The sequence below is a fragment of the Giraffa tippelskirchi genome, chromosome 3, assembly GCF_054371585.1.
Source record: "Giraffa tippelskirchi isolate mGirTip1 chromosome 3, T2T-mGirTip1v1.2.pri, whole genome shotgun sequence".
Classification (NCBI taxonomy): Eukaryota; Metazoa; Chordata; class Mammalia; order Artiodactyla; family Giraffidae; genus Giraffa; species Giraffa tippelskirchi.
In genome coordinates this window covers 100,250,292-100,259,866 of record NC_137277.1, presented here as the reverse complement: position 1 = coordinate 100,259,866, position 9,575 = coordinate 100,250,292, and positions in this window count along the sequence as shown.

The window sequence follows — 9,575 nt, the reverse complement described above, 5'->3', positions numbered from 1 at the left end:
GTGAAAATCAAGCCTCCCACTGGTTATGAATTAATTAGAAATAGACACAGGAATCCAACTGATGATGATCAAATAGCCAAGTTTATTTCCAGTAAATATACAGTGGAGAGTAGAATCTGGACCTTGACCATAATTAGCCTTCCTACTAAGCCCTACCTAACTGAATTCATATGACACAGTCAGATACAGAGAAGTAGGACGACTGAAGCAGGGCTGACCCTTAAAGCCCTACATTTCGTGCAGGACTTTAAGGGTAAGTGTTATAGCTATTACCACAAAAAGAAAGGTACCACCATTAGGAGAGGGCAGATTTCCCTCAAAGAGAAAGGAAAGCTACCTAGCTTCTCTTCCCCCCAAACTCACCCACTCAATAAGACCTTCTTTCTCCTCTGACTAGATTTAGCATCTATGTGGCATTCATCTCTACTATTTTCCTCCTTTCAAAAGCAGCCCTGATGTTGTTCACAAAAGCCCCTCTCTTTCATGTTGCCTGAATGTCTCAGGAAACTGATTTTATTCTCAACTCAACCCAGAGTAACTCTAATCCCCTTGCAAGTGATTGGTTCCAGAATGCAAGCTTAAGCCAATCAGTTCATGGTATTATCCTAGAGCCTACTGTTGGACCAGGGATGGGCGCAGGATACATATTAGCTTAATTAGACTGAAGGTGAGAACTTTTATTCACTGGTTAGAAGAGAGATTTTCTAATGAGGAAGCATTTTGTCCCAGGACAGATGGTAACCATCTTCTAACCACAAAAGGAGAGGGTTTGAAGAAAAAGCTTTTACCTAGAGGCTAGAAGAGTTCAAAGTAGAGCAGAGATGTAGATCCCTCATTCCAGTTATGACATGTTTGCACTAACTTTGAATTTATTATCATTGTTATACAAGACACTAAATTTCCTTATTGTTTAAGCTAGTTACATCAGTGTTTTTGTCATTTCCAGGTAAAATATTTAACAATAAGATACTCAAATATTATTCCCATAGGTTAGAAGTTGCCTCATGGAAATCTAAAGAAACAGAATTAAGTCTCCACCTACCAATGCTCCACTTTAATTAATTAATTCTGCTCTTAAAGTACATGCCCTTCACTGGACAGATTATTCCAGACACAGTGCTACCATCAGCTCCCAGGATCCAGCATTGTACCTACCACGGAATACACTCTAAGCAATCATTTATTGAACATATGCAGCTGGAGACTGCATTAACATTTTTAGCAGACATATAATAGTTGTCATATTAAGTTCAGATGAAATAAAACCCCTGGAACATTTTTATAAAAATTTATGTCAAAGCTGTCTGTCTCAACCCTGTATCTGAGCAGTTGCATTGTGTATGGAGTTTCTTTTTTTTAAAAAAAAAAATTCAACCTAAATAAAAGCCTTGATATTTATTGCTATTCACGTGTTTCTAGGAGAGTCCAGCCTGTGTTGCACTCAGTTGAGACAGTTTTTAATTGGGTCCCATCGTTTGTCATGTCAGCTATTCTTCCTATTTTGGAAACAACTTCAAAAGAGATACACATTCCTTCTACATCTTCATATGAATCCAATAGCAAAATGTGGACTGAAACAGCAACAAAAAGAGAAGACCAACTTGAGGTTCATCCATTTTTGCCGGAAGTAACCACTCTATGTCTCTCCTTGCAATCCTAACTTGGCTGGTAAAATAAGAATTTCTGCCCTTCCAGAAATGTCAGGATTATAATGTCTACCACTTTTAGCCCACTCCATCTACTTCTAACCGTGCTTGGTGAATTTGGAGGAAGGCACTGAAAATGCTGCCTGAATCCTCTCTGAGTTCTTTGAAGTTTCTCTCAGCTCTCTGCTCAGGACACATTAAATCTCTTCCACAAGCCCTGAGCTGCCCCCTAGGGGGAAACCTGCAATGGTCCAGTTAAGCCCATGACTGGATAGGGCATTGGAATATTAGGAATGATTAGGGGATAAATTGTGGGCACATTACCAACCATAGTCTCCTGTCAGTTTTACCAAAAACAAAGCTGAGGGGTTTTTTTCTCTATTGTGTTGACATTTGCATTTATTTTTCTGTTGCTTCAGAATTTATACAGGTAAGAGCAATTTATTATTAATAAACAGTTAGCAAAGCTCAGTCTTAGCACTCTATATTTAATTGTCTGATGACTTCAAATTTATCAAGATATATAGCTATTGAGGCCTTAAAACGAATCAAAATTAAACCAGGTCTATGATAGTCCCCTACTCTGACAATATAATACTCCAACTCAAAAGGGAAAATAAATGAATTTGGTATGACTTATTTTGAGTAAACTCATCATAGTTTGAAATGATTACTTTCTTAATTTGAACTTGTTATAACAGACTACCATAGACAAGGTGGTTTAAACAACAGAAATTTATTCCTCACAATTCTGTTTCACCTTTCCTTCCCAGGCACACAGACCCACTCTATCACTCTGCCACCACCCTCACATCTTACCAGAGCTAAGTGACGAAATCTGGCTGATGGAATGTGACCTTAAGTAACATACACCACTTTTAGGCCTGGCCCTTAAAGATGTTCTTATGATCTCTCCATTGCCACCTCCAATGTCTTTCTGGTCTGGGTAGCAGAAAGCAAAGGACTGCAAAGTCTAGACAATGATGAGAAGAGCCGATGATGGAAGGAGCCCAGATCCCTGAGTTACCACCTAAGGAGAGCTGCCAAAAACAGCTCCCTGGCCAAAGAACATCCACCTTAGACTGGGTAAGAAGTAAACTTATCTTAAGACACTGTAATTTGAAGTCTTTTGTCTAATGACTAGTTTTAATTACACTGCCTGATTCAGATGTCTCACCCTTCTTTCTCATGCAACACATATGCCTCCCAGATGCTTATAACTGAAGTAGGGGAGGAAATACAAATAATGGCTGAGATTGAATTTCTCACTGGCTCAATGGGATCCTGAAAACTGCATTTCATTTGACTTACAGAAAATGCATTACTTGGAAAGAAGACTTGACAACATAGACTAAGAGTTTTACCTTATTTCTCTACCTGAATTCCTTTTTCTTTCTGGAAAAGACATAATTGAGGAATCTGACCTCTCTGACTGATAAGATTCCCCATCACACACCTAACAGCAATTCCTTCCACCGAAGTAGGTGTTAGCTTCCTGAACCCCCACACCCATCCTTTTATTTTCAGCTCCTCTCGGTCCTTCAAGGGTATGGACATGACTCTAGAAGTAGCTTATGGGTAGCAAAGAGTTAAACCTTTCTTTCAGGTCTTTAGCTTCTTCAGTCAATTAATTAGATTGAAATTTCAACTTCAGGCTGCTCGGCTGGTCTCTAGTAGTGCTGTCACCCGAAATACTGCCCACCACACATGTGCTTTTGACAGCAAGAGCCGCTCAAAAGCCTCTCCACGCCTCTATTTCAGGAATAATCCAAGAAAAGGGCTGATACCTGTGAAAACTGAGTGCTGAGGTCCTCTCTGTCCACCGCTTCAAAGGAATAACTACCCTCAGCCTGCATTTATTTTGTGCTATAGCTCTTCTTTTTCAATGAAAAGTCCCTGTTCTCTATTCATTATAAGAATAAAGAGCTTTTCAAGTGTGAGTTGCTAAACCCAGAAGGGAACAGAGCTATTTTTAAGAGGGTTTCAACTCTGAGCTGCTGCACCAGGCCAGCCTGCCAGCCGCGGAGGTCTTCCAGGGAGGCTGAAGGCAATCACAGCCTCTCTTTAGGAGAGGACATTCAGGAAGGAAGCTCCTGGGGCAGAAGCATCCCAGCTCTCTGGCCCACAGACAGCCCTGGTGCCTTCATACCTGGCTCCTCCAGGCAAAACCACGCAAGGGGGTCGGGGGAGTAGTTTTTATTCTCACTCATTTGAGGTTTGCCTGCTGCCTTAGGTTTCTCACATGCACTTCCTCCAAATAGGAAACAATCTGCTTGATTCTCATCCGGGAGCACAGGGAGGAGGGGGGCCGCCTTTATGTCCTCTCCTATCTTCGTCAAGCCATATGCAACTGGCAGCCACCACGCTTCTCTCTGTGGGAAGAGGATAATCAGAGCCGGATCCCAAATGAAAGGAGAAACATGCAGAGTCGCCTGCCTCCCGTCCAACAGCAGTGGAATCCTTGTGGCCCGGGCCAGGCCAGAGCTCTTCTGAAGTCAGTGTACTTGAGGGGAAGAGTTGGGCTCACAGATTTAGAGCTAGAGGACGTGGGTTCAAGTCTCATGTCTGGGAGCCTCTGTTCCCTCAGGGTAAAAGGAGGACAATGTTACCATTCTCTCAGAGGTGTTTCAACTGAGGATTATCAATCGTCTTGTTGGGTACAGAACAGTTTGTCAACTCTGCCATGGCACATGTGTATTAATCATTGATCTGAAGGCTGAGATATGCATTCTAATTTATTTCAAGAACAGAAAACGGTGCTGCTGGATGACAGAGGAGATATTGTCAATTTGATAGAAACTATTAATGATTAGGGCTTCCCAGGTGTGCTAGTGGTAAAGAACCTGCTTGCCAGTGCAGGAGACATAAAAGACACGGGTTCAATCTCTTGGTCGAGAAGATACCCTGGAGAAGAGCATGGCAACCCACTCTAGTATTCTTGCTTGGAGAATCCCATGGAGAGAGGAGCCTAGTGGGTTATGGTCCATAGAGTCGCAGAGTTGGACACACCTGAAGCGACTTAGCACAGCAAACATTAATGATTCAGTAGGACTGAGATTATGTTTTCTATCTCCCCCTCACATTAAGTTTTCCACCATAGAGAAGGGGTAGGGAATTAAAACTATTTCATTATTCTGGTAACTTTTTTGAGTAAAAGATTGAATATATGCTAAAAGGTGATATGGAACAAAAACACTCAACTAATTTCATGCAAAGAATGGCTAAAGAAAATAGAGAAACATATTTGATTATGATGCACCTTGAACCACAGAGGTATAGAGCTTACAGAGATATGCTTCTGTAAAGAAAAAATTTTTAAGAAAAAAAAAAAGGAAAAAATACAGGCAAAATACAATGATTAGACCTAAGGGCAAAGAGTGCATATACATGGAGTTGATAAGGTTATAAAGATGAGGCAACCAATAAGACTCTGAGCTTCCAGGAGGCCAAAGCAAAAAGGGAATATGATGTTACCAAATTTATATCCTATATGAGGAACCCCCTACTGCTACCAATGCCTTATCCTTTTTTATCATAAGACTTATAAGCATGGATATTTATCTTCAAGAAGAGAATACTTAGGGAGTTTCATTATGGTCTTCTTTGTGTATTTGATGGGCTGCCAAGTACGAAAAGGAAAGATTGCTTTGGGTAATTCCAGACCACAAAACTAGAATCAATGAGAGTAAGTTAAAGAGAACAGATTTTAGTTAAAAATAAAGAACTTTCTAACAATTAGAGTTGTCCATAAATGGAATGAACTGTCTGGCAAAGAAGTGAGCTCCCTGTTACTGGAAGTGATCAAACAGAGGCTGGCTAACCATCTGTTAAGGATAAAAAGGATTTGTGCATAACGAGAGAATTATGCAACAACATAATACAAGATTCTTCATGACAGTTTTATTTATAATCATAGGAAAGAAAATAGGATCAACCTACATGCCCAACAAGAGGGGATTAGTTAGATTATTTAAGGTACTCTCACACCATTTATTTTTTACAGATTTTACATAGCAATAAAATAATGATATTAAAAATGCTTATGATCTATCACTAAGTTAAAAACAGTCTACACAAAATAGCATATATATTGTGATACCATTTTGTAAAGAAAATTTATATATAGGAAAATAACTCTAAAGAGTGCATACAAGAAAACATTAATAGTAATTACTATGAGTATTTGAATTATGGGTGATTTTCCTTTCCTGGGTTTCTTACAGTTTTCCAAGTTTTCTACTTCAATCATTTAACACTTATGTTATTAGGGAAAAAAAGCAAAACAAAAAAGAACTCCCAAAGAGTCTCTTATTAACTAGTAGTTTGAAATATATGATGTCTATAATTTTTCAAATCTAATATCTTATAATTTTAATTTTAAATGGATTAATTTTTTCTCTTATAAAATAACTTGTCTTTTAAAAAGATTTCTATCAAATATAAACACCTCCCTACCAAAAAAATATTGACTGAAATTATGAGGTTTTGGCATAAAATCTAATGCATTTCTGATTGCTATGGTCATTTTCATCTGAAGTCTCTTTTGGAAATACGTGGGATATAAGTTCAAAAGCTTATACATTAAAGTAGAAAGAGCTTAAGAATTGGAGTCAGACAACCCAGGGCCTCAAATTTTGGCTCTGTTGCATACCAACTCAGTTTCTTCGATTTTATTTTGGGATAATAATAATAGATAAGATTTGTAGAAGATTCTCTATATGTCAGGCACTGTTTAAGTGCTTTATGTGCAATGGAATCCTCTAAACAATCCTCTGAGGTGAATTCTATTCTTCTTATTTTTCAGATGATAAAATTAAAGTGCAGAAAATTTCAATATCTTGCCAAGACAGAGAGCTAGAAAGTATGGAGTGAAATTTCAATGTCAGGCAATTCAACCTTAGAATCCAGGGTGTTAACCATTATGCTACACTGCCTTACAGAGCTGTGAAAGGACTGAGTAAATCAGTAGATGTAGAGTACCTAGCAGAAAATTGGGCAGTCAGTGTATTAAGTTTCTCTCTAAACTTCTCCATAGCTCTTTGCTCCAGAAAGACTTTTAATTATCTTCCCCAAGACTGCATTCAATCAACACATTGAGGGAAGTGTGGCTCTGTGGTAGGTAGTCTTATGAGTGCGTTATCAACAGCACTCATGTCAAATTTAGGGAGACCAGAAATCATATCCCACAGGACTTTATTCTGGGACTGATTCTTTAATATTTCATCAATGATTTACAGGGATAGAACAGAAAATAAGCTCCTAGAGCTGACAGATGATACATGCTGTTAGCAGATGACACCCATCGTCAGTTAGGAAGGCGGGCATCCAGGACAGGATTAGAATTCCAAATGGCCTGGCAAGATGGGGAAGAGGTGGAGGCAGAGAGAATGAACTTCATTAGCAACTAGCATAGAGTAATATGTTTATTAAGAGGGAAAACATTATATACTCACATAACAAGGGCATGACTTAACAACGAATGATTGTTGCTGGAAAGAGTTAATGGTTAAAGTTGCCCATAAGCTGCTGGAAATGAGACAGAAAGTTGAGTATGATTCTGGAAGTGTATGAAAAAGTAGGACTAGGTGGGGGTAAATAATTTTTCCTATTACATGCCATATTTTTAAAACTCTTTTCAAGTGCTGTTTTTTCCCCCTTTTTCTTCAATAGTGTTCTGGACATCTTGGAAAAGGTATATGGAAAGCAACAGAAATCCTTACAATTGCAAAATAAAACCTGAGGGGATAGGAACCGAGAACTTTTCAGTGAAGAAGACAAGAACTGTTGACAATTCATGTAAGAATTCTTGGTGAAGCAGCCTCTGGGTGTCAGTCTTTGTACTGGGTGCTGAGAGACAAAGAATCAGATCTGGTTTCGGGCCTTGCGAAACTCAGAGACAAGAGGATAATCACTGTCAAGTTTATGAAGACTCTTATTTAGTACTCTGATATTTGTATGATTCCCGGCTAACTCCTACCCCTTTCCTGTATCTCCCCTTTCTTCCTTTCTTTTCTCATTCCCTTTTCTTTATTCTTTCCCTTCGCTAGACTTTAGGTCTGTTATTGGAGCCCACCAGCATGCCAGGAGTAGCTGCGAGTATTCAATGGAGCCCCATCTGAGACTCTGCCAGAACACAAAGCCTCCCTCTTCTTACATTTCAAGGTATTTCTATAAATTTATCTTTCACTCTACATGTACTCCAGTAAAATTGCAAGCAATAAAGCAAGGCTGGGAGAGAGAAAAATAGGTTCCCAGATGGCAAATAGATCAGTTTGGCTAGAGAAAATGCTAGAGTAGACATATTATGAATTTTATAATATTAAGGAATTTGAACTTTCTCTTGTTGATGACAGAAAGTCAATCAAAGTTTGTGAGAAAGGGAGTGGCAAGATCAATTTAGGGTTTTGGGAAGAGTAATCTTATTGTGGTAGACAGAATGGGTTGTTAGGAGACATTCTGGAGGCAAGTGTCTCATCAAAAGATGGTTATTATGCTATAAAAAATAAGGACCAGGCAGTTAGGCAATCTGAAGAGTTAGAAGAGGCAGAGACATATAGACACGAGAGACACTGTAGAGGAAAAATCGATATGATTTGGTGCCTAAATAAGTACAAACATCAAAGGAGCAAGGAATTGAAAACAAGCCATAGGTAGTAGACGAGGGGGTCTGGGAAATGACAATGTCATTAACCAACATGGGGCAGTGGGAGCTGAAGGTGACATGTGGTAAGGGAATCAACGCTAGACAGCTTGTCTTTGTGCTGATGGAACACATAAACAAAAGTCATATATCCAGCAGGGAGCTAGGAATAGATTTCCTAGGTGATCATCCTCACAGAGGTAATAGGGTGTTTTAGACACCTCCACCTGTATATCCCACTGACTCATCACATTCTGCATGCCTAAAACTGAGCTTGACTGTCATCACAAGCACAAAGCTTAATTTACATTTCTCTTCAATGTTAGCCATGCTTTTAAAAACCCAGGCTACTTAAACTCAGTCATTTCTGGTGCTTTAATCTCCCACCCTTTCTGCTCCCATGATCAACTAGTTACTCAATTGATTCTGAGAGATCAATATGTTGTACATCAATTCCTATTGCCATAATCAAAGCTTGCATGATTTATTCCCTTAACTATCACACAGTTTTATAATAGGTTCTCTTGCCACGTAGGTCTGTATTTTTCCACTATTTACAGATTGAAATTCAGAGTCTTCCAGGAATGAACATACCTGTCCAACCTGATCCCTGAGAATATCAATACATACCCAATGTGAAAGCTCCACCTCCTTTTCTTTCTTTGATGATGCCAGGCATTTCTATGCCTGGGGTGCCTCTCCTGATGCTGTTCCATTATTGTGGAATAACTTTTTCCACTTAAGGATAGTATCTTTCACAGTTCTGAGTCACATGCCATTCCCACTGTGAGGGCTTCCTGACCACCCATTGCTTGTCTCTCTTCACTCTCCTTGCTTTTTGTGAAAGCAAGAGCCTGAACCAGGAGGTGGGAGGAGACATGGGAAGAAGCAAAGGATGCTATAAAAATTGAAGCAAAGCATTGTGGGGAAGGGGGCACAGAGAAGGGAGAAGTTCAAGATCAAATCACAGTCTGGGTCAGCCCTGGTTGACTGGGGAGAATTATAACGAGGAAAAAAAAAGAGGTTATTTGGGCTTTGAGTTTGTTATAGAGTTGAGATACCAGCAATGAATCCAAACTGAGCTGATAATTTAGAAGTCTTACAGAAATAAAACGGGTGTTTGGGCTACAGAAAAACATTTGGAGTTTATGTGCAAAGAGATAGTACTAGATGCATGGGAAATCGAGGAACAGAGAAGATCTCCAGAAAAAAGTCTGTCAGATAGAAGGTTGAAGACAGAGCTACAAACATATTACCAATTCCTAAAATGAGAAGAAGCTATTCAACTA